The following is a 25,965-nucleotide window of genomic DNA, read 5'->3' as shown; positions in this document are numbered from 1 at the left end:
CCCCCTAACTCAGCAGTTACAGATGACTTAACTTAATGCTATCTACAATACAGTGTGTGGGCCAGCTATGAGGTATGTTTTCAACAGTTGAATTTAAAAAAAAAAACCTCAGGATTTAAAATTTATTATTATTATTATTATTATTATTATTATTATTATTATTATTATTATTATTATTCCTGGCAAAATGCCTCAGGTACCTTCGCACACAGGAAGTAGCCTGCAGAGAGGTGTTCTAAAGCCATTAGCCTGAGCCATTAGCCTGTAAGGTTGTGTTCAGATTAGGTGCAAGTACGCACAGCCAGAGACTGATAGCAAGGTGGGGGGTGGGGGGGTGGCAGGGGAGGAGACACCGAAATGGACAAACCCAAGTGGATTTGGAAAGAGCCAGCCAAGTGCAAAGACTTCAAGAGCAAAAGAGCCCATGCAAGCTGCTCCTGGTGGGGAGAAGAGGAACCCAGATTGACAACTGTCTGAGAGTTTGCCCCCCCCCCCCAAGCAAATTTGACCGGAGAGGGGAGACAAAGGAAGGTGGTGTTCTTGGCTAAGCCCTGTCCTTACACAATGAAAGCAGACTCCTGGCAGTTTGACTCTGGCCTTTGCTCCTATCCTTGGGAACAGTGGTGAGAGGAGTTGGTGGGTCTCCTTTCTGGATCTCCTTTCACGCTGGCTAAAACGCCGCTGATGTGCATTGGAAACTGCATCTTGAGTGCGGGGAGGATGTGTCTGACCCTAGCATCCACGCTGTGAAAACTCTGCAGTTTCCCTGGACCTGGAAACTTGTGCCTTTAGCCTTTAGCGGAGAAGGCACGGCTGCCCATTCTCCAGCTTGCCGTTCTTCAGGGCTGCAGACCGACGTTCTGTTCGCTTCGCGGAGCGGACCCTGCAGGGCTTCAGGACCCCTTCGTGGGGCTGTTGCCTACACCCTCCCGGCCCCTGCAGCACCCTCCCCCTCCGGAGGCCGGGCCTCGCCGACCCCTCCCCGCGCGGCGGCCGGAGGCGGGGATGCTGAGTAGCAGCGGCCGGCCTGGGCTGCGAGGTTCGGCCGCCTCCTCCCGCTGCGCCCGCCCCTCGGCCTCCGCCCCGGCGCCGCCGACCCTCGTCTGCTCCCGCCCTCGCCCCTGCAGGTCCTCCCGGACAGACCGAGGCTGCAGCGAGGAGGCGGCGCGGAGAGCCCGGCGGGAGAAGGCTGCACGCGCCCGGCCCAGAGCGGGACTTTAGGAGCCGGCTGCCCGGGCCAGGTAGGCGCCGTGCGGAGAGCTCTGGACAGGACCGGTCCCCGACAGCGCACGGGGTGGGTGGGTGGGGGGCGCGGTGGGACGGGCGGTGGGTCCGGGACGGGAAGAATCCGTTGAGTTGAGCCTGGAACCGCTTTTTTTTCCCTCGGGGTAGCCGCAGCGGTCCCCGCCTGCCCTGGCTCGTGCCGCGTGGGTCTCATCGGCTACAGCTGCATCTCAGACCTGGGCTACATTTTTTTTTTCTTTTTTGTGCCCAGCGCAAAGATTGGGGGGAGAGGGCTGGAGAGGAGGTGGGCGGGGAGTGGGAGAACACCACATCTGGGGTGAGTGAAGGACTTGGGGGAGACGGGTTTTTATGCAGTCCCTACCCCCCCCCCGGCCCGCTCTTCCCTCCCGGTCTCTTCGCGGTCTCGTGCTCTCTGAACGGAGAAAAGCGACAAGATTTTCTCCAAGCAAGCCGGCTCAACTTTTCTGTTACTTCGGGAGTTTCTATGGAAGTCCGTGGGGAGTGAGTGAATGGCGAAGGCTAACTCCCATCCTCGCTCCCTACCTCACTCCCGCCCAGGCAGTTTCCTGTATTTCTGTGATTGTGTTTGAGCTTGTAGATTACAACGGGTGACCCATATGGAAAAGTGGAACCACTGCGGGGAGAGTGTGTTGGAGCCAGAGGGCGGCAAGGTGTGGGAGACTAACCCAGAGTTCCTTCCAAGGGACTTTTATTCTCTGTGCGCCCCGCCCAGGTTGAAGAGAGAATGGGATAACTTAGTTTACTCTTTCCAATGCTCTCCTAAGCATCTTTTTAAAACTTTTTTTTTTTTTTTTTTTTTGCTTTTTGCCTTTTCAAGACAGGGTTTCCCTGCGTAGCCCTGGCTGTCCTGGACTCGCTTTGTAGACCAAGCTGGCCTCATCAAACTCCTTTTCAAGTCAAGAGATAGAGATCACGCATGCGACGATTAAATATTTCAAAGATAGGGATGAAATCTCTCTCGCTGCAGACTGATAGGGTTAGCCTATGTTGGAAATACGGTTCTGATAAAAACGTATTTGAAAGGCTTAAAGCAATACAAAACAATATCTTATCTTATAATAGAGTTACCCTCAAATGGTCGCACAGAGCAATGTGGCCCGTGGTCTGTGGCAGGGCAGCATTTTATGGCGGGAGGTGGTGCGGTGTGAGTTTTGGGAGAGGAGGATGGAGAGGGGGCTGCTCGTTTGTCTTGGAACTAGTCTACTTAGGAAGAGAGATTACACTGCAAATGAGCATTTGTGAATATAATTTGAGTCATGATACACGAACCAGTCATTTGTCTGATTGGAAAAAAAAAAGGATCTTTGTAGATGAGAGCAAAGCAGTGCCTTATGGGAAAACAATAATGCATACTGTTTATCCATGTGCATGGCTCAGAAGTGACTGAACCTGCTAACAATAGAAGACTTGAATTTAGGGGTTTTGTTGCGTTCAGGGGTTGAATAAGGCAGAGAGGAAAATCTGTAGCAGGAGATGATCATAAAGCAATGGATTGAAAACTTCAAGAGACAGACAGAGAGAGACAGAGGGAAAGAGAATGTGACGCACACAAAAGTGTCCGTTTTCTGTATAGCTTTACTTCAAAGATTTGCTAAAATAGGATTAAAATTTCGGAGACTCATGGGGCTGGAGAGCTGGCGCAGTGGTTAAGAGCACTTGCTGCTCTTCCAGAGGACCTGAGTTCACTTCCCAGCACCCAAGTCAGATAGCCCACAACTGTCTGCAGCATTAGCTCCTGGGGGGATCCAGTGCCTCTGGCTTCCACAGGTACGTACACTCATGTGCACACACCCAGACTCAGACACACACCTAGACATGGTGAAACATAAATCTTAAAAGAAAAAAAAAAAAAGAAAAAGACGGTTTTAAGAGACTTGGATTCAGTCTGTTGAGTCTCCACTGTGTAAAGTCCTATGTGACCTGCTGGTTTTTTGGGATTCCCCCCCCCCCCCAGCCTTGGTCTCTGTGTGTATATAGTGGGGGGCGAGGCTGGAACAATGATTCTGGTGTTAAGAACCCTTATTGCTCTGTCATGAGGACTCTCGTCCTGATCCCAGCACTGGCATCAGGTGGCTCACAAATGCCTGTAACTCCAGCTCCATGGGATTCCATGTCCTCATCCGGCCTCCAAAGGCACCTGCACACACGTGTGTGTACACTGAGATGCACATACAAATGACAATAATAAATATAAATCTCAGAGATGGCTCTGCATACTGCTTTTCTAGGGGACTGGAGTTTGGTTCCCACCACCAGTGTCAGGTAGCTCATAATTGCCAGCTCTTAGGGATCAGATGCCCTCTTCTGGCCTCTGCGGGAACTGCATTCATATGCGCACACCCACGCACTGACATAATATATAAAAAAAATGATGGTGGCAAGATTCAAGCCAGAGGCCCTTGCAGACTAGCTGGTGTCTTTGTACCAGTTTGGGATGGTTCCCATGTACAAGAAATTCTCAGAAAATGCTAACTATTGTCAGCAGTCTAAACCCCCAAGGTAAAAGGGAATGCAAGGGTACCTGATTTTCAGATAAGTGACTGAGTTGAGCCTTGCCCCTGAGAGTCCGTATCTAGAAACATCCACTCTGAGTAGAGCTTTCAGGCTGTATCCTATTGGCCTCTTCCGGTGAGCCTTTTCTGGGCCATCTCTTCTAGGGAGTTTGTAGTGTATGTAAGTGAGTGTCAGTGTGTCTCTGAGTGCCGGGCTGCAGAGGTGGCTGGCTCATCATTCTGACCTGTGCTCCTACAGACCTTCAGGCCCCATGTCCCATCAATCCGTCAATAGCCCCATTCTATTTGGAAAGTAAAAAGCCCGTGGACATGCCAAACACTGTCCAAGAATGCTAAAATCAATGTTACATCCAATGCTTTCTGGCTTTAGAAAGATACAAGTGATCTGTAAATGCTTAATTTCCAGAATTCACTCAAAAACAAACAAGAAAACAGCCTAAATTATGCCGTGAGGTGATAGCCCCTGAGAGCCGAGTGAACAAAGGCACCCTCAACTAAACAGTATTTCTTGAGCCAGAGGAGCTGCGTTGTGGGTTCTCCTAATTTAGGGATGGGGGTGATGGGCCTAATGTCAGTTTGCTCATTTGTCCACTCATTCATCCTGTCATTCAGCAGATGTCTGTAAAGCTTCTTCCACGGGGGCAGGCTCTGAGGTGACACTGTGCTTTCCAAGAGCTCCATGGCCCCAGCCCTGGCGGGAGGGGTGTTGGCGGGGAAAGGGGGTACGGGAGGGGAGTGGGGGTGCAGGGACAAGGCAGCCAGTGCCATAGTGCAGGAACCCTGGCAGCAAGGGAGTGGGGTGGAGAGAACCTTGGAGCCGTTGATCCCATTAGTTCATCTCCTGGGACGGGCTTTCCCTAGCTAGAGTCCTTGCGGGTTGGGTACCTTCTGGGCGGGAACACTTGTGAAAGACCCCATTTGGAAGCAGATGGCAAAAGGTAGTTGAGTTCGGCTGAAATAAAAACTGAACTTGAGCCTTCCAGAGAGATGTACTACGTAGTCCTGGCTGCAAAGACAGGAAGAGAAATTGGATTTCTAGATAGTGGATGAAAGAGGGCTCTTGACACGGTAGTGCCACACAGCTATAGGGCTGCTGCCTGGTCAATTGGGAGCAAAGTGAATAAAGGCATTCATAACAAAACAGTCTTCCTTGGTCAGGTGACTGTGTCGCTTCTTCTAATTTTGGGGGTGTGCGTCAGTTTGTTCATTCGTCCATCGTTTATCCCGTCATTCAGCAAATACCTTTTTCGTGCTGCAGGTGAGAGTCATTTGTGTCCTTGTGACTGAAGCTTTGGAAATTTTGCTTAAAAACAAACAAACAAACAAACAGACCCAAGTGGGAATAATTAAGCTCCTGACCCTTGGCCTCAGTGGCCAAGCACGTCCTGATGCCAGCCTGCAGATTTGATGGGCTCTGACACTCTGACCCGGGATCCCTGAGATACACATAGAGTGATTCGGAGCACGTTTGGTAGGGGTTGTGTAACTGATGACGTGGATTCTGTGCCTGCATGCGCCTGCAGATGTCTGCATTTCCCTATACTCAGATGCTGAAGCCAGACACCCTAGAAGGAGGGCCTTCGAGACGGGTTTAGGTTTTCAAGTGAGGTACTGAGAGTGGGGTTTCCCATTCTGAGAGCTCGGGCTCTTCTTTCATTCTGAGGACACAATGAAGAAACAGTGTTTCTCTTTAGATACTTAGTATATGGTATTTGCTAATAGCAGCCTGAACGGCCTTTCACACCACTCGCGCGTGCAAGTGTACACACATACACATACACTGACCTTCATTGGCTAAGAACATGAGTCAGTTTTGTGCACATCTGCATTACCCTGAACATAACTTAGAGGGCATGTTATCTATATGTTTTCTTAGTTTATCCTTAAACCATGAGCTAGGTCAAGGGAAACAGCCAGCTTTGACTTTGAGGCCTGGCTGGCCAGAAAGGAGAATGTTGGTGCGCTTTTACTATTCACGTGGGTTTATTCTGACTTTGATTTAATACCACATCGTATTGACTAGGTAGTTCTTAGGGACACTGAGAAAATACTACTTCAGAGCTGCTTACTTGGGGCTTGAACTTGTGGCGCTTAGCCACATTTTAAAACCTTCACATGGTTTATAAAGCAATAGGCGTATACTGGGTTATGGGTATAACACTTAAACAAAGAGCATCGGGTATTTTATATCATACCCAAGGAATATTAAGGTAATAGTAGCAGTTACAGACAGTTCTTATACTAAGGAGAACTTCAGCTAGGCATGAGCAGGCTGTGGCTTCGTAGCCCTGGCTAATACATGGAAGACACGTGTCAAGGTGCTTTGACTCCCTGTCAGTGGGATGGCTAAGGCTTGCCGGCAGGCACCTGCTAGAGATGTGCCTTTCCATACCCCAGCGCCACCTGCTCTGCACACCTATTCTCCTCAACGTTTTCTCCCTTTCCTTATGGGCAGTGTTGGGGTTCTTCATGTGTCATAAAGGGGAGGGGAACCAGCTTGGCAACTGTTTCTGTTTATTTGTTTTTTGGTGGGGGTTGCTTCTTGGCCTGGGAGGGTTGTCGCTGTTCATTTAAATCTCATCCATTTCTGGGCTCATTCAAGGTGTGCCAAGTTGACCCACGAGTGCTTGCAGGATCGCAAGCAATGCTGGAGGACTTGTGCACGGCCATGACTCCTGACAGCTGTGGAGTTAGGGTACGTTCTGTGGGCCTGATGAATCATCGCCTGTGTAACCAGTTTGGCACCTGCCCTCTCTCGCTCCATGGGGTTGGAAGGATATAGGCTAGAGATTTAACTGGTTACCTTGGTATTTCTGTCTAATTGATTTTTAAAAATCCCTGACTTAAGGACTTTTGGGGCAAGTTAGGGGTTGTGAGGGGTTTGCAATTGTTACAGTTTTCAGTAGAACCCGAAGCAGCAGAGGGGGTCTGAAATACTTCTGTAACAACCTTCCCGCGTGCCTGGAAAGTTTAGAGGGGTTCCTTTTCCTCTGCTGGTGCTATTGTTCCGTGTTTTCTCTCTTTCCTGCAGAGCTGTGTTGTCAGGGGCGCCCGGAGTTCAGGCTTCCTTTCTTCTGGGCAGGCAGCATCGGGCCGAATGTGCGTGTTGTTTTCCAGCGTTGGGGCAGCGAGCCAGGTGTTTAAGGAAGGCCCTGAGTGCATGGACGGTAGCCCCTCCTATCTGCAGATAAGGGGCACCTGGTACACACTTACTAAGACCAAAAACCAACTTCTTTTTCTTTCTTTCTTTTTTTTTTTTCAAAAATCAACTTAAAAAGTTGACCCATAGTGATCAAATTTTAGGAACTGAAGAAGCATGCATTGGCACTGGCAGCAGTGTTTTGTATTTATAAAGGTATTAAGCACACGCTTTGGAAAAAACAGTGGCAGAAAGCTTTGGAAATCCGTCCTCCAAGATGATTCCACACAGTGAGGCCCATCAGTGGATGTGCCTGACGTCACATTTTCTCAGTCATCCTAATGTGCTGACTATGTGAATCCACACTGTGTTGGGGCACGGCACACCACTTCACTGGGATCTGTAATTCAGTTTTCATCCAAAACCTCATTGGTAGGCGGATATGCTTAGGGTGTGTCTGGTCATGTGGTTTTTTCCCAGCTTATGCATAGGTCCGTAGCTCTCCTTTTAATTAGTGGAGGAAGGGCATTACCAACAGAAACAAAATGGGTGTGTGGAATACGTAATCTGTGATACAAAGGCACACTATAGGTGGGGACAGTGTGGGCAAAGAGGCCACACTCAGTAATAATGCAGGTGATGATTTTTATGTTTAATATAAGAATATGATACAAGATAATTAGGTACCAGATGTTAGATGTTAGACTATAGAGGAGTTTATTAAATGAGCACGGGCGGAGAAGGAGAGGCGGAGGAGTACCCCAGAGAGAGACAAAGACAGAGAGAGATTGAGAAGAAGAGACAGTAGAGAAAGAGAGGGAGGAGAGAGAGAGAGAGAGAGAGAGAGAGAGAGAGAGAGAGAGAGAGAGAGAGAGAGAGAAGAAAGAAAATAGAGGGGGCCACGGGGAGGGTCTGTCCTTTTATATAGCCCTGGGCAGGGCCACACCCCCGTGGCAGATAGGCAGTGACATCACAGGTAGGCAGACTGGAGCAGAGTCCTAACAGTGGTGGTGGTGGTGGGTTCCATGCATGCCTTGTGTGACTGGCTGGCCTGGGCTGTTCAGGGCGGCTGATCGTCTGAGCCACACTGCTGTGGCAGGACAGCTTTGGCAAGGAGACTCACACCGGCTCTAAGAAAATGCTGACCTTGTCGCCAGCTACCTCCTATGATTTGAAACATCAAGAAGAAAACAATTCAGTTGCCACCAGGTTAGCTTTCTTTAAGTTTAGATACATATATTTTATCTTTTAAAAACAAATCCTGCCAGTGGATTATAGCCTAAATACGTTGTACTCATGGTATGAAGTTACTAAAAGATAAAATCAAGTTTAAAAAACCTTGGCCACCAGACTTCCTGTTTCTTCTGGTAAATTTTCAGCTTTCTTAGTTCTGGTGTGTCCAGCCTCTGCTGATAATTGGTCTGACCGGGTCAACTTTCAAGTCATTCTTCCCTCAGGGCTGTGTGTGTTTCCTCAGTGAGTTTTGCTCATTGGTAGTTGAGGTCTTTTGAGGCCTTCATTGGTGCTGCCCTGCCTAGCCTCTGCTTGTCATTCCTTTAGTCCTCTTAGTCACCCAGGAGCCATCAGCCTCGGCAAGGCAGCCTGAGGGCAGAGGCCTGAAGTCGGTGCCAAGATCCCGAGGAAGCTAATCATACCCCTGACCTCGACCTCATTAACTTTGTGCTGGGGACCAGGCGACCCAGCATTCCATGGCATTGTTTGACTTTGGATTGTCTCTGCTGATTTACGGTCATTGGGCCTCCTAAGGGAGGCAGATGTAGAGCCAGATGATGCGAGCGTGTGACTTGACAGGCGGTACTTCCTGCCTCCTTTTTACTCCCCAACAATCGGACTCTGGAGGGGTCATCTAGTCATTGGGCCCTGCTGATGGTAATTTGGCCCCCAGACAAAGCTGGACTGACAGGCCCGTAGTGAGAGAGGCATAGAGCTAGGAGAGCTGACGGGGATGATGGAGTGGGAGAGTGAGGGGAATAGATTGACCTCACACCATGGCGCTCCCATCCCTTCAAGCAGGGCTTCTTGGCATCACTGGTATCTGTTGAAATATAGTGTGGGCCAGCAGGGCCAGTAAGCCTGGGGTTCCCTGCATCTCTAGCAAACTTTCTTGGTGCTGCAGCTGTTGCCTACCTGGTGGGGCAAAGCCAAGGCCCGGAAGGCTGAACCTGAACCTGCCAGGAGCCTGTGGAGTGTGGCTGAAAGCTGCCTGCTCTTAAGGCTGGCTTTTGCAGGGATGGGATTGAGCTTTCTTTGGGGCCCTGGAGGCTGTGTGGGAACTGTTCTTAAGGTAGGGCACGAGAGTAACGGAGTCTTTTTGGTATAATATAGCCATTGGGGTAGCTTGGTTCTGGCTAACTCTGCGTTGCATGCTGGTTGGGCCCTAAGTTCAGATAAAGAAGACTCCAGCTTCCTTGCATTAAACCTGCGTTTTCCCCACACACCCTGTAACTTTGAAGTTATGTGCTTACAAAGCATTTACAAAGTTGCCAATTGTTTCTCTGGAGCTTTATTCTAAATCTTGCTGAGCTCTCTGCTGGGTGCTGGCTAGGTATTTGCATTCCCGGGCCTGTCCCCTGGGGCTCTGACCTACAGTTTCGGACTGGGTCCTGAGAATGCCACTGTTTGTAAACAAGGTTTCTAAAGGCTTTTATAATCTGGCAGAAGCTGTGATGTTGGCCAGGCAGAGATTGGGCAAGCCTCACCTGCTCCTCTGCAGGTTGTTGAAGAGGTGCCCTGTGGCAATGGATCTGCTTCTGGTATTTCTTCCGGTGCAATCGTTCTTATGAAGAGAGCCCTTTGTCAGCAGTGTTAGAAGTCACTTCCCCAAAGCCTTTTAGGAACCTTTAGGAATGGATGCTGATTGCTAAGTGCTTCTAGCGCTGGGAGTGGAAGCCATTCCTGATGATAACTGGGTTGTGAGCACAGGGCCTCTGCTGGCTTTAAAGGCTGTCTCATTGCTGAATTCCCCCTTCCTTCCCCTTCGTTGGCTCAGACTCCCAAAATAATGAGCATCTCCATCTGAAACAATGGGTGGACAGAAATGGACATCAAAGGACCCCATCCTCCTTCCGTGGACCAGCTAGGATCCGATCTAAGGGATCTGAGCAATCAAAGTAGCGACTTTGCCTATCCTTATAACAATGCCAGCCTCCATTTCTACAGATGCAAGATCCACTGCACCCTAGGGGGCCACACCAGCCTAGGAAACATCTGAAGTGGGGAGTAGTCGGCGTGGTGGGATCAGGGTGGATGTAGCAGGAAGACTGGGTACCACAGCGCTGGGGCCAGAGCAAGACCTCTGAGCTGCACTATGGTAGGGGATCTGGACTTTAAAGTATCCTCACTGCTCTTACTGTACCTTCGGATCTGTGGCACATAATGAGGTCCTTCAGGGCTGTCACCCAAGTGGCCCACGATGGGAGGGCCATTCCCCAGAAACTGAATAACTGTCTTCATGGTCAGTGTTGATCTAAGTATTGTGTCTGTGTTCTGGATCCTACGTTCCCACTTGTAATGAAGAAGAGCAAGAGCTGTAGAAAATAAATAAGGGTGTGAGAAATTGCATCCATGTTAGAGGGACACGCTTTTGTCGTGGGTGAGAAGTAGTAGAAGTTCATAGAGCTAGATGAGGCTCTTCATGGTCCTGGATTATTTGGTAGCTCTTGGGCTTTGGTGTCTTTGGTAAGTTAATGGGGGAAAAAGAAAAAAAGAAAAGAAAGAAAACATGACTGCTCCTAGGTATGGTGTAGAAGGCTCATTATAGATAAAAGGGAGAGCGAGGCCAGAGCCGACATCATCAGTCCGAGCTGTGCCATGTGTGGAGGGGGAGGGAAAGGGAGAGAAAGGGTGCAGCAGCCAGGGAGCCCAAAGGTAACCAAAAAGGGAAAGGCAGCCCAGCCCCTGAGCTAGAGGGCTCACGGTTTTTGGGATGGGGTATGCTAGCTAGGAGGACCCTGTCCCAGGCAAGGGACTGGGGAATGCTGGGAGAACCTGGCAGCCAGGTCCGCTTTGATATGTTAAATAGGCAACTCAGCTATCTGTCCCACTCTTAAGACCAAGTGTTTCCTTGCCTGGAGTGCTCAGATTCTGGGATGAGGTAAAAGGAGAACCATCACGAGAGAGAAGCCTGTTCACTCGGCTCAAAATGCAAAGTGAAGGCCATGTCGCCTCAGAATATGAGGTCCCTGCAGAATTCCTTCTCCATACTAGGGGTGAACTGGGCTTTTCTGTGCAGTTTTTCCGCAGACCTCCTCAAAATCGGTTCTGTGTGTTTTGGGTTTCAAAGACCGTTAAGAGTGTGACATCTTGCCCGCAATGTCTGTGCTGGGTTATAGACTAGGCCATCTTAATGTCTCTCATTTAAGATACCATGCCACTTTTTATGATTAATAAATAAGATAATAAGATACCAGATGCCAGATATTAGATTATACGAGATTTATTAAATGAGCATGGGGGGGGGAGAGAAGGAAAAGGAGGAGGGGTACCCCAGAGAGACAGAGACAGAGACAGAGACAGAGGAAGAGAGAAATGGGGGTAGAGGTAAGAGACAGCCATGAGGAGGATCTGTCCTTTTATATGGCCCTGGGCAGGGCCATGCACCCCCGCCCCCATGGCAGGTAAGCAGTGACATCACAGGTAGGCAGACTGAAGCAGAATCCTAAAATTCCTGCCTTTTCCTATAATTAAAAAATGAGGGGGGGGGGGCTGGAGAGATGGCTCAGAGGTTAAGAGCACTGGCTGCTCTTCCAAAGGTCCTGAGTTCAATTCCCAGCACCCACATGGTGGCTCACAGCCATCTATAATGGGATCTGGTGCCCTCTTCTGGCATTTAGGTGTACATGCAGACAGGACTCTGTACCCATAATAAATAAATAAATAAATGTTTTTTTAAAAAATGAGGAACTGTGTCGTGTCCCCCCCCCATCAAGCAGGTAGGCAGTGATGACATCACAGGTAGGCAAACTGAAGCAGAATCCTAACACCACCTCTCCTAAAAATAGCTGCAAGGGTGTTTGTTTGTTGTTTGTTTTGCATTTGCAAAATTGCAAGAGTCCCTGCTCCTTCGGTTTGTGCCCCATGATTGTCACTTCCAGGGATCATTTTGCACCTTTTTGCTAGCGTGCTCTTGGCTTGTCCTCTAGTTGCCCAGTTGTTTGCTTGTCACACTGCGCTTGGCTGTCCCATTCTCTGGAGAGGTTCCTGTGGCCTCCGTGCGTCAGGTCTACAAAGAGACCCATGTCAGCTTGTCCTTTCTTCACTTTGGCTTCTGCCCACTGCATCCAGGGCCTCAACTGCTCCCTGTTCACGTCTCAGTCAGTGTGGTCCGTGAGCTCCCTCAGGCCAGGAAAGCTGACATATATGTCTTCAGTCACAATAAAAGTGAAAGTGCAGATCATAGAGGAGGCCTTAATCCCTATTACTTCAGGGGATGAAACCGAGGCACAGCGAGCCTGCATGCTAGACATCAAGCTACCATTAGGACTCTTACCTTGGTCTCTTTGATCCAACCCTTGGCTGAGTCACACCAGCCAGGTTTTCTTCTCAAAGGAGAAGAAGCCATAGCCATGATGTGCAGGTCCCTACTGGGGCTGTTAAATGGGATGCTCCAAGTTAACACGCACAGCCTTTTCCATTGGTACCCAGGGAAATGAGGCGGCTGACTCTTGAGTTTGCAGCTGGCCTGGAATTTCTGCATGCCCTTAAGAGGCACTTCTTATAAGTAAGGGTAAGAGTTGGTCCTTCACTCTTGAGTAGGCAAGTTGCCCCAGAATAGCACGACAGTGTATCTTGATAGCCACCAGAAGTTCTCATTTACTGCAAAGAAATTAAGGAGGGGGTAACATACCATCGAAGAAAGCTGGAAAATGGTCCTCAGCTCCCCCAGCCCCCCCCCCATTGCATTGTAAATTCCCCGGTGATACTTACCTGACTGTTATGACTTGACTGTGAAATCTCCCCCTCAGGCTCCTGTATTGAACAGTTGGTCTTTTAACTGGTGGGTCTTGGTAGGTTCTAGAAACATTAGGAGGCAGGGCTTAGTTGGAGGAAATAGGTCATTGGGGCGTGTCCTCAAGGTGAGATCTTGTCATAGACTCTTGTGTGTTCCTTTCTTTCTGCTCTCTGTCTGGCGTGGGCACACAGCTTCCTCTCCTGCCGCCATGACGTTCTGCCTCATCTTGGGGTCCAGAGCCAGTGGAAGCCAAGGAGTGTGCACTGGCAAATCTGAGAGTGTGCACCCAAGAACGTCTTTCTCTCTCTTCAGTTGTGTCTGCGGCATCAGCCTCACAGCATCAGACATCTCTATTTAACCCACTGACTGTTTCCTCCCTCGGCGTTGCCACCTTCTCATTCCTCTCTCCTCTTTGGTTGACCTAATGCTTTCATTTCTTCACTGAAGACCCCATCAAAATCCTGCCCACTGTTACTCAGACTCTCTCGAGAGAAAAGCTCTTTGGTGAATGGGCTTCCCCTAGCTGCTGAGCAGGGTGAGTCAGTGTTATGCCACATGACTCCATGCCCTTTTTGTGTTGAACTCAATGCCCCTCTTCCCTGTCACCCTCCACCTACTCTGGTTCCTGACATGGAACAGGTGTTCAGTAAATGAATACGTGATAGAAGAAGAAGAAGAAAAAAAAAACATGAAGGTACGGCACCTCACCCTTCCAGCCTCAAAAAAATAATGTGTTTCTAAACTCAATCATTTGTAGAGTGTCTTGTAGATGAGTTACTTGGCTGCTTGTCGACATTTCCCTTAATTGAAAACTTACCATAATCTAGTGAAATCAGGAGTTTTGCTTCTTTATCTTTAGTGGAAAAGATGAGAAGTTAGGACTTTGTGTACTTCTTGAATAGTGTGACATGAGGCCATGGGGTGACATGTGGCCCTAAGCAGCCACCCCTCTTTGTGACTGCCCTTGGAGAATCAATCCCTGTCAATCAAGACCCTTGAAGACCTGTCAAGCCTAGGCATGCAGAGCATCCTTTACTCCTGTATCTGAATGTGTAGGCACGTGGGAACAAACGCTAGGCTTTCCTATTGGCTGGCCAGGAACAAATAAAAGCCCTTCAGTGGCTCAAGCATTTATTTTAAACCATAATTAATACTTTAGTTGTTGTAATAAGAAGCTTTGGGACAGAGCTTGTCAGGTCCCCCCCTCCCTGCCCTCCCCCCCCCTCCCCCGCCACCATGCTTCTCAGTGTGTTGAATGCTCTAACACACGCTGGTTACTTTGGGTTAAGACAGCTTTGTCCTTTGAAATGGGAGCAGAGACTTCCAAAGTGGTTCTCCTGATTGTTGGAATCAGAATGAGTCCAGCATCCCTGCAGGAGCTGGGAGGGGGGGGACTGAATTCACTGAGTCATGGGGGTGGTATTTAGGTCTAACCGAAGACTGTTGCTCTGAAGGGGAGCGTGACTTTGAGGGTTTTGGTTCATGCTTCTGTCTTCTCATCCGCTCCTGCAGTAGCTCAGCTCTTCCCCATGCTTTAGTGGCTGTGTGCTGTGTGGAAGCAAAGCGAAGGGACTTGTGTGCCTGCATCTGTGGGTGCTTCACCCCACCTGCTGAGCTGCCTGGCCAGTGAGTGACTGCTGTGACAGAGCGGCCATGGACCCGTGGCCTCCTCTACTGCCCACACCCCAAAGAGAAGTTAGTGAAAGACCAGACAGCAACAGAACTTTGACTCCCAGCTCTCCTCTTCATGGCTTTAATGTTTTCTAAGCCCTGAAAGGAACGAGGATTTCACCGTTGCCCAGAAATTTCCAGTCTCTGTACAGTATTTGTCTATTACATTTGAAAATATACCCAAAAAATAAACTGAAGGTCCAGGGGTTAAGTGGGACTTGGGCATCTTTGCAGATATTGTTAAATGTCTGTGCTGTCCCTGTGCTGTCCCTAAAGAAGCTCTGTGAAGGGCATTTTGTGGTGCCTGACCCTTCGTGGCACAATTTAGAATGAGTAGTGAACGTCTTTGTGGGGCCTGACTTTCAGGGAATCTTGTTTTGTTTGTTAAGACTCTTAGTAAGAAAAGAAAACCAACCAACCAAGGCTGGAGAGATGGCTCAGGAGTTAAGTGTGTGAATGCGGCTCTTCCAGAGGATTGAAGTTTGGTTCTAGTACCTACCTTGGGCAGCTCACAGCTGCCTGTAACTTTGGCTCCAGGGGATCTGATGCCGTCTTCTGGCCTTCAAAGGCACTGCACTCACATGCACATACACATGGTTAAAAAAATTAACATCTTAAAAACGAGATAGGTCACACCCTCATGTGATTGGGCTTACAGAACTGGTCATATAGTGTACCTTGGGGCATAATTAATAGACATCACTAGTTGAATCTTGACCACCTCATGTTATCCTAATTAGAGAGTTCAAGTAATGTATCTAGTTTCTTAATTTCCTTAGAGTTTCTGAGTTCGTCCTGTGTGGTTTGGACTTGTATGTAAGGTGGTACTGTTCTTTCATTCAGCAAAAGCGTTCTGTAGATGGATCTGCAGGTGCCTAGCCAGTCAAGCACACAGTGTCCCAGTACATTGATTCGATGACACTGTAGTGTGGACCCTTTACTTCCACAAAAAGAGTTTGGAAACATCAAAGCCACAGTAGCCAGTGGCTGCAACAACTAGCCTACTAGTATTGGGCTCCAGTGTTACTAATGTATGGGCTTTGATTGACAGTTTCATTTAATGCTGCAGTGGTGCCTGGGAGATACCAACAGGCACATAGATCCATGCACACAGATGTATATACATACCTAAACTGTGCCCCTTTCCACAATCAGGTGTCATAAATGTTTTTATGTTGTGTGTGCGCATGTGATAAAGAAAGCATGTGTGTATGAGAATATGAGAGAGAGTGTGTGTGTGTGTGTGTGTGTGTGTGTGTGTGTGTGAGTGTGAGTGTGTGTGTGTGAGAGAGAGAGAGGGAGAGAGGGAGGGAGAGAGAGAGAATATGAAAATGAACTTTTAAAAGTCTCCTTCCTGGGTCTTGAGAATCAAACTCAGGTGGTCAGACATGAAAGCAAGTACCTTTACTCGCTGAGTCATCTTGCTGGCCTTCTTTTAGTTTTTGGGTGTTTTTTTGTTTTTGTTTGTTTTTTGTTTTTTAAAGATGTAGTCCCTTACAGAGGAAGCTCCCAAATAGCCTTTCAAGTAGCAGGGTGGACCTGGCTCACTGATTGTTATCTCTGGGAACGTCTGTTAGCCTCCATTTCCAGATAACAATCGATGCATAATTTAGGAGCACTTTTCCTTGGATCAGGCAGCTCGTCAGCTGTAATTTTTGGCTGGTGTCTTACCCACTGTTGGGTTTTGCTGTTGATTGGAAAGATTTGCAGAGCCTTGCTTCCAGGAAAGGTCCAGTGCGCGATGTTGCGCATAGAGGTTGCTCGCATCACTCTGTGGCCTCTTGCGGTTAAGAAATGGTGCTTCCCTCTTCTTTGGGGTCTTTTAAGATTGTGGACCTGAGTTGGAAAGAGGCCCTGTGTCTAAATAGCTTATAGTTTTTCTCATGGAGAGTTTTCTCATGGAGAGTTTAAGGAAACCTGGGTTATATAGCAAAACTCCCCCACTCCTCCCAAAAAAAAAAAAAAACAAACCTTAAAATAATAGCTTCTCCCTGTCTTCTTCAATGATAAGGAGTAAATTCCTTGCATTTTGTATACTTATTTTTCCTTGTAGAGTAGATCTTGGGTGATTCTTCAAAGCGTGGAATCCTCGGGCAGTCCCAGGAGCCTTGCTGGTACTTGCAGCACCTACTCCTGGTTCCCCGATGGGGCGGCTCTGGTGTCCACAGCCACCAACAAGGTCCTTTCGGCTTGCGGCTGCCATCTGACAACGAGAAAGAGACTGGGGAGTTGAAAAGTCCCAGCAGGCTGTGGAAAATATTTCTCTTTGTCCTTGTCTCTAGGTTCAAAGTACACTTGCAGTTTATGGGGGGCGATAGGCTCCCCTGAGGTGCTGGCTCTATGGGGCCTGTGCTGTTCTTGCCTGGTGGACAATTAACCACACTGACCCTCCTCTTGCTTTGGCCTTTCTGGCTGAGTTAACGCCTATGCTCTGAGTTGAGAAGGGGCTGCTGTGCTGGTGGTAGGCAGAACACCAGGCTGGGGTGGGGAAACATTTGATTGTGTTCAAAGAGGCTGTCTCCGAGGCATGAAGGTTGAACTGGCGGTGACCCCACCCGAGGGGGGGTGGGGAAGGAGAGGCTCCCTGTGGAGAGCCACTGAGAGGACAGAGCCGTAGGCTCCTAATCCCATTGGCCTGTGGGTCTTCAGGGTCTCAGACCCGTGTAAAGGATAGAGAATTGGGGTTGAAAGCAATAAAGAAAGCTTAAGAGAGAGAAGCAGGGGTCATTTCATCTAATTTTGTGGCTATTACTGAAGAGTAAAAAGAGAGGTAATTTCATTAGGCCCTTTGAGGTCTCTATCATAGCAAGATGGCATTTGAGGAGGCCGCAGAGCCTCCCAGGGCCGCTGTGTTCCTCTTGTTAATCTAGAGCTGTTGTCCCCTTAGAGCTGTGGAGACCCTGGGCAACTATGGGGCCAGTCAGGGCAGAGCAGGCAGGACTGTCAGTCAGGGACAGGCTTATAGCTGTAATCCTGAAGGGTGAGTGCAGGACCCAGGCAGGTGTTGCCTTTTCCCTCCAGAGCACATTGATCGCCCACCGCAGCAGACCTTTGAACTAAGCATGTTTGAAGTCTTGACCCACACGGGTCGGGGGACCTCAGCTGACTAGCGAGCGCAGAGTATTCTGTCCCATCAGGGCCGCTTTGTTCACAGTGTTATGGTCTTATCTGTTGCTCCTAACGGGCCCTGGTAGGTTGGCAAGGGTGCCTCTCAGCATTTTGGAAGAATCGTGGGTGGGGGGCGGGGCTCACTACAAGTTATTCCTCCCAACCATCAGCAGAAGCAGAAGAGGAACAGAAAGAACGGTGGCCAGCAGACAGTTCTCTGTCCCAGCCACCAGCTGGCACCATTCCCCAAGGCAGCCTCGCTTCCTTCTGAGGAGGTTCACAGTGACCAAGGGGCAAGGAGAAGGCCGAGGAGATGAGCTAGCAGTGGCCAGAGAGGCTTTCTGTATGTCTGACCCAGTCCTGAGCAAAGGATGGGTATTTCCTAGCGGCTGCATCTGTGGTCAGGATAGACGGTTGTCGTCACTGTCCGCCTCACTTCAGCTACATTTTCACTGTCCTGGATCTGATTGTTTTTAGCATTTCAGCATGCCCTCCCGCGCCCGCCCCCGCCCCCCATCTCAGCTATGGCCACTTTTGATTAGTATTGTGGTGTTAGCTCTGAGAAAGTGAGGCATGTGCTACTGGAAGCCATGAGCCACTATGGATGGATTCAATTGGAGCTTTAGGCCTGCTTGGTCCTATCCGCTCCATTGACCCCGTTGATGCGGGAACTCTGTACGTTGGCAATGATGGATGTATACACCTTCCTGTCTGATGGACACAGTGTCCCTGGGAACCCCCAGAAGGGGAGACAATAGCCAGACTGTTTTCCTGATCGGAGGGACTTCTGGGGTGAGGGTAGAGAGGGCAAGTCCTCCGTGCCTTGTGAATTCTGAGTACCTGCCTTGGCTGCTCTGCAGTCCTTGGAGCTGCATGTCCTCTCGCCTTGTCTGTTGGCCTCTCTCTTCATGACTGTGGCTAATCAGAAGTTGGCTGTACTTTGGCGAGGAAGGCTCTTGAAAGCTTTTCTTTCTGAGCCCTGTTCAGAAAGTTGAGGTGGAGTATCAGAAACCATGTGCGTTGATGAAAGAGAAACAAACAGACCCAGGCAGCACTTGAGGAGAGCCTGGCAGCCCTGTTTCTCTTTAGCTGGGACCCGAAGGCCCCAGGCCAGGGTGCTGCTCTGTCTGGTAAACCCCTGGATGAAGACAGGCACTTCCTGGTTGGCAGGATGGAGATAAGTCACATGATGCCAGCCTGAGCTGTATATATGAATGTGGCATTAAAATACCATGTGTTCAAGGAAGCAAAAAAAAAATCCTAGAATGCTGTCATCCTTTGCTGCACTGGGGCTGAGAGTGTGTGTGGAGAGCCGGGAGGGCGTTGGGGGAAGGGGCTTCTTGTCCAAGCCATTAATTTTAGTGCAAGACGCCAGATGACTTGGCAGAAGCCCGTCAGGGGCAGCAGCGCTTGTCTCTCTTGCTTTCTCCCTTCGTTGCCTTTGCCCCTGGCCTATGTTAGGTGCGCACTGTGCTCTTTTAGGCGAGCAGTTGCTGTAAGCAAAGCTTCAGCTGCTGGTTGTCAGTCTGCTTTGTCAATACATTTAAAGTATGTAAGTGGTGCCAAGTGGCTCTTATACAGTGAGATGCTTTCTTGAGAGTATGTACAGATCGTAAAGCAGAGCCGCAATAAGATCAAACTTAGCCAGGCACAGTGGCGCACGCCTGTAATCCCAGCATTTAGAGAGGCAGAGGCAGACGGATCTCTGTGAGTTCGAGGCTAGCCTGGTCTAAAAAAGTGAGTCCAGGACAGAGAAACCCTGTCTCGAAACACACACACACACACACACACACACACACAGATCAAATTTGCTCCTTCAGGCTGGTTGTGATTTTGAGGGAGCTTGGGAGGCAGGAGGGCCACAGGGGTGTGTGCCTGAGTTCCTTTACATTGGTTTCTGTAGGAGTGGTCTCCTTAGGGTAAGGGCAATGGCCTCATGGCTCAGTGCCCGTGGAGGAGTCAGGATGATGTGGGAAAAGCAGGCTTAGAGTTTCCCTTTCTCCTTAAGTACACCTTTTGGGGCCCAGTCAGCTTATTTTCAGAGGGATGGACTACTTAAAGCATCAGACCTAGTCTTTAACAGTGTTGCACACAAAATGCTACAGGGTGATCAGGAGGTCGGTGTGTGCGTGCACAGGTGTGTAAAAACCAGACAGCATTGGATGCTTTCCTCAGTTGTTCTCTCCGCCTTATTTAATTGACACACAAGGCCTCTTACTGAGACGACAAGTTCAAAGGATTCCCCATCACTGCCTCCCTAGTGCTGGGATTGCAAGCAGGTGTTATTGTACCCAGCTTTTCACGTGGGCTCTGAGGATGTGAACTCAGGTCCTCCTGTTTGCATAGCAAGCACTTTACAGACTGACACGACACCTCAGCCTCCCAGGTGTGTTTGATCACTTCAATGACAGAACAGGGCTTGTGTTTTCCATAGGGTGTCCACTGCCGTCCAAACCCAGTTTGAGGACTGTACCATTGCTATTGTGGGTTGCTAACAAGGAAACGGGGTCTTGCAGTGACTATATACTTCAGAAACCACAGTGGTAAGGCTAGTGTGGTCAGAGGGCACACCGCTGCTCCCAGGCTGGCCACTCAAAGCCTGGCTGTGTGTTTCTCTCCATTGGTTAACTTGGTTAACCCACAAACCAGTACAAGGGAGTTGTAGGGTTTAGAATGGTTACGGGCAGTTAATTAAAGATCGAAGGTTGACAAAGAGAGCTTGTAAAGCCAAGAAACTCTCTTTCAGTTCCTGTTGGCGCAAGGGCACAGGTTTGTTTGATGCTCGGTAGGTTTCATCTGCTTGCTCTCATCCATCCTTCCAGCTAGGTTAGGGATGTCTTCCTGTAAGTTAACCTTTACGCTTCACCGCTTGGCTGTGGTGGTTCGGGGCCAGTTCTTCTTTGTAGCCTCTGTACTATGTGTCTAGACTATTTCCTCAATGCTCACCTGTTAAAGGCTTGGCCCTCAATTCATAGTGCTACTAAGACAAGGTGGACAGTTTAGTCCATCACATGGTACTCCCTGCCCCATTTTCATGCCGAGCATACATAGACCTCTGCTGGGTAGAGAGGTGTGCATGGCAGAAGACCTCTCGCTCAGAGAGCTGGTCTGGTCTCCACTTCCCAGTCCTAGACTCTGTGACGTCAGGCAGGAGGGTTTAGCTCCCTAATCTGGAAGGTACAGCTAGTCACGCCCACTCTGTAGACCCCTCAGGAGGGTTTGAGGAAGCAGAAGGCTTAGAGGTAAGAGTTGAAGTCTTGAGCAATGGTGTCCTTCACTGACGTTTCTCTGACTGTTCTGTCTCCTCTGCACAGCCCTCAGGGTGCATGTTAGCTGGTGCTGTTTTCAAGTGTGTACTGTGCATGCCCTGCTGCTCGGAACTGCCGAATGGCGTTCTGCCCTGCCGGGGAGCAGCATCCTGATGCTCCTGTGTTTATTCTTGTTCCAGAGAAGGCAGTGATTCTGGAACCTGGCATTTTCCAGGCCTTCCTTTGCCTTTGGGATCAAGAGACTTCTAGAGTGTGCATGTTACTGTGAATTAAGATTAGTGTGGCCACTTAACAGATTTGCCCTGTGGTCCGATTCATTAGTGAGTATGTGTTTCTTGGGAGAACTGCCTTCTGGGTGAGCACCAGTGTTGTGGGCTTACTTCCTGGGCTAACATGTAAGTTGGACAGGGTAAAACAGAGCCCCAAACCTGGATAAGAAGTGTTTACATTTGTCCTGGGAGACCCAACATACCACATGCCATACAGGCCTGGCCTGCTCACAGTCCTGCATGGCAACATGTACCAGCCTAGTAATGTAATTTATTTCCCTCAGGGAAATGTGGTTTTATGGGCTGTGTATTGGTGTCACTGAAACCTTGTTTTAAGAGGAAAACAGCAATTAATGTTTAGAAATAGGAAATAGCTTTACAAATTTGTGGTGGAAGAGACCCAATAAAAAGGGCTATCCGGCATTCGCCTGAAGGTGAACGTGAGAGTTTATAAATGGTGTTTTCTGTCCGGGAGCCTGACAGGGTCTGCTGTGTAAGCACCAGAGCAGGGTGTGGGAGATAGGGCTAGCGCTCCAAAGACAGTAATCACATAGTCACACAGGCGGGCCTCTGTGCCTTCTTAAGGACTGGTGGCAGAGGTGTGGGAGGGGCTGTGTGGTCAGATGAGGCCACACCTGTGCCTGTGTCATTGCTGCTATTGTTCCCCTGCTAAGAGATGCCACAGAAAGCCCACCCCACCCCGCCCCCCTAGTGCCTCCCCACCCCGTTAATTTGTAACTCTGGGCTTGCTCAGTGCGTGCATAAACATCTCAGTTCATTGTTTTAAGAGACAAAGGGCTGTGGGAACCTCCTTTAAAGATGCTTGCTTGTGTTTGTTTTTAGTATTATCGATGGGTCACCCAAGTAAAGTGTTTATGTGAAAGAATAGCTTCACCCGTGGGAATCTGGGGCTCTGCGCTTTTATAGGAGATCTCGTTCAAATGAAGCATTTCTGTGGACCTGTGTGCAACTAACTCAGGACTTTGGTTCAAAAATAGAGAAATCAAGATGAAACCTGCATGGCTGTCCTTAGCTGCCCTGGTTCAAGTACAGTATGTGCCTTGGAGGGGGAAATTTTTCACTGCTGGCACTATTGACATTTCTCATTGGGTCAGTCTTCGCTGTGGGTGCCCCCCTGTACACCCAGGATGTTTTAGCTGTATCCCTGGCCTCTATTCAGGGTAAGACCTTGTTCCCCCGAGCTGGGACACGTGACGTGTCTGCGGACATTGATGAGTGAGTTTGTCCTTGGGAGGGAAGGATAGCACACTGGCTTTCCAGGTTGAGAACCACAGTGCCAGCTTATGGAAACACAGATTAAGGATTCCTACCATATATGGATCTGCTTTTAGAAAACAATTTTACTTTAGTTGCTGGACCCTGAGGGCTTTGAAAAAAAAGATGGGAGGGGCTGTGTTAGTTACATTGCCCATTTGATCATACAGGATTTGCAGAAAGAAAAGTAAAGGAAGCCAGTATCTCTCCCTTTTCTTTGCCTTGCAACCTGCGATCTCTCCCCCCCCCCCACACCTCCTTCCATACTTTCCTTCCTCACAGAGTCTCCTGTAGTCTCATGAGTGCAAGGCACTCACTATGTGGCTGAGGATGACTTTGAACTTCTGACCTTCTTGCTGCTACTCTCCAAGCACTAGAATTTTAAGGGTGCACCACCATGCCTAGTTTATGCTGGAGATAGGACCCGGGGCTTCCTGTATGTTAGGCAAGCTTTCTCCCAACTGAGCCCTATCCTCAGCCCATAATTACGGATTTATAGCTTTAAATGTCTTGACGTTCCTCTGTTCTCCTTTGCCATTTGCTCTGGTGATTGGGACAGGGCTCTCTCTCCTCTCTGTCTTCCTGACGTCACTGCCCCCCCCCCCCCCAGAGCTTTGGGAAATAGAAGGGAGACTGTTGTGCCCACAGACCTATGGAGACGGGGTTCCAGGAACACCGACTACACACACACACACACACACACACACACACACACACACACACACACAGTCACACAGTGGTCCTGCAGCATTTATGCTGTCCTCACCCACAGCGGAGGGACGTCCAGATACTTCTGCAGCCATCTGGTGGAGAAGGCCTTGATCTTGATTTATAAACTGTGACTGGCTGAGATAAAACAAGTTGGTGGGATCAAGTGGCTAAAAATCCCAGGCTTAGGAGCCAGACTGTTGTAACACTTATCGGCTGGGAGATCTGTGGGAAGTTATGTGATGTCTCCCTGCGTCAGTCCCCTCCCCAGGGACTTACAGGCTTACTGTACCTCCTCGGCTTCTACGAAGATCACACTAGGTCTGCCTGGGGGTGCTTAGTGGTTACCATCTCTTTGGTCAGACACCACCCTAAATGGCATCTGTGCTTTTCTTCTCTCGCAATTCTAAATCTTTTCATCATCTCTCTTCCTCAGCATGAGCTACAGTGATGCCTATATTTGTGGAGTCAGCATGGGCTCCTTCATAAGGTCAGATGTAGCAATGTTACTTTACATCCTAATGACTTATAAGGAAATGGGTAGAGTTTTGGGGTTTTTTTTTTATGTCCATGGAGATGACAGGTTTGTATGCTAGAGACTGCTGGGAACTTCTGTGGATGTCTTAAAAGTTGCTTTTCCAATTCTGGACATGGAGCCTAGAAGTGGATTCCTTTATTTTTTATTTTTTCAAAATGAGCGAGCTTTTCCCAAAGGCTCAGGTGCTTAGGTGTGGGTGACATCTTCCCACTTTCCTGAGACCCACTGGAGGCTGGGGGAGGTAGGCGGAGCTCTTCTCCATTATGTCTAGGGCAGGCTTTGTAGAGACTGCCTGGAAATGACCTTGGTCAGTTTGCAGGTTCTCAGCAGACCAGGCCCAGTCAGGCTTCCCCAGGGCACTCAGATGATGACTGGTATGTTGGTTCAAGGCCAGCACTGTGCAGGTAAATGAAGCCTTTTAAAAACTTAGAGGTAAGCAACTGGGCATGGTGGCGCACGCCTTTAATCTCAGCACTCAGGAGGCTGAGGCAGGTGGATCACTGTGAGTTTGAGGCCAGCCTGGTCCACAAAGTGAGTTTAGGACAGCCAAGGCTCCACAGAGAAACCCTGTCTCGAAAAGCCAAAACAAACATAACAAAACAAATAAGCAAACAAAAAACCGTAGAGGTAAGCTCAGAGAATAAAGCCATGCGACACAAAGGCTGATGTCCCAAGTGTAGTGCTCAGAACCCACATAGTGCTGCAGGTCATTCCCCAATCGTCACATGTGTGCAGTGGGCACATACACACACACATGCATGCATACAAAATAAATTTTTAAAAAGTAATAAAATGTGGAGGTAAACCCCACCATCCACTGACCGCAGTGGCACTCCAATCAAACGTTATTTGTGAGGCCTGTTCCTCAGTACTGTGGGGACTCTCTCCGGAGACCAAAAAAGGAAAGCACCCTGAAGTACTAACTGCTGAGATGTTTTTAAAAAAGATGCTACTTACTGCTTTCCACTGTTCTCCCAGCATCCTTTGATGGAGATATTAGCTAGCCTCCACCCTCACCCTCATTTTTTAACCTTATAAATCTGAGTCACTGGGCTGGATAACTTTCCCAAGATTGGGAACTGCGTGGATCACAGCTCCGCCTGATTCAGAGCCTGTTTAAATCATCGGCCTGGCTGGCCCTTCTCTTAGTATGCCCTTGGATGGATAGTTCCTTTTTGAGCTGGTATAAAAGTTTGTGTCTGAGAATAATGCTTGGGAATGGGAGGGTCTGATGGCAGGAGGAGGCTGATTTCATGCAAACTGAAAAGAGTAACCATTGGCAGCATCTACCTTATGCCGCGCACAGTACATTCATTAACAGATTTCATCTCCCATCCACCCTACGTTAGCGCTAGCAGAGGCTCCATGAGTCTGAGTCGGCTGTGTAAATAGTGTGCCTAGCAGATGGCAGCGTGGGGGAAGGGAGGCCGTGCTGTGGAAAAACTGGGGAGGGCTTCCTTGCCTACACTCTTCCAGTTATCTCTAGGATACATGGGATAATCCTGGATTTACGAACCAGGGGAAAAAAAATGAGCTTAAGACATATTCCAAGTCTGCGAAGGCCTTACCGAACCAGCTTTAGTCATCTCTCATCCGGGATTCTCAGTGGCTTGAGAGAAGGAAGCTCACAAAAGAGTCAGAAGGCTGGGAAAGGAGGCGTGGCCTCCGCCCCTGGGGTATACCTAGGAAAGGCCGTAAGAACTGATGGTAGGCTACCAAGATGAGACTTGATAGCCTGTGACCATATAGTGGGAGAGCAGGTCCCCCTCGCTCATAGACCTAGGGGAGGGGAATAGGGTGAAAGCGGGAGGGAGGGGGAAACGGGAGGATACAAGTGATGGGATAACAATTGAGTTGTAATCTGGATAAATTAATTAAATTAAAAAGAAAAAAGAACTGATGTTATCTTTGGTGTGCAACTCCTGGCCCACAGAGTCCTTGGTCCCCTGTCGCTTCTTGTCTGTTGATGTGCATGCACATATTGGAAACCAGTGGGGAGAGGGGGCGGTGAGTCTCTGTCCACAGGCTTTTTGGTCCTTCTGCCCCAGGGAGCTATGAAGGATGGCCCTTGGTCTAGTCTTCGTTCATTAGACTCTCCCCAGTGCACTGGAGACAGCCTTAGGGCTCCTTAGGACCAAACTATACCACAGTTTGAAGTCCAGTGCACTCCAGACGGCTACAGGCACCAGACCCTGGGCTGTCATTCTTTTCCTGGGGCCAGTTTCTCAGGAGTCATTC

The 25,965-nt window shown here is 49.1% G+C and overlaps 1 protein-coding gene across 3 annotated transcripts in view; it reads left to right on the top strand.

Annotated features, from left to right (window-relative positions):
- The first annotated feature begins 1,013 nt into the window (after window positions 1–1,013).
- The window catches only part of LHFPL2 (LHFPL tetraspan subfamily member 2), a 143,643-nt gene continuing 118,691 nt past the window's right edge, over window positions 1,014–25,965 (top strand). For all 3 annotated transcript variants that reach the window (XM_084800682.1, XM_084800681.1, XM_084800680.1), the window contains exon 1: window positions 1,014–1,241. The gene's annotated coding sequence lies outside the window, so the exon portion shown is untranslated. The remainder of the gene's footprint in view (window positions 1,242–25,965) is intronic.

Source organism: Acomys minous (assembly GCF_964271855.1).
Source record: "Acomys minous genome assembly, chromosome: 11".
In the NCBI taxonomy this organism is placed as follows: domain Eukaryota; kingdom Metazoa; phylum Chordata; class Mammalia; order Rodentia; family Muridae; genus Acomys; species Acomys minous.
The sequence above is the reverse complement of the archived record's forward strand: the minus strand, read 5'-3'. Positions and strand labels throughout refer to the sequence as shown.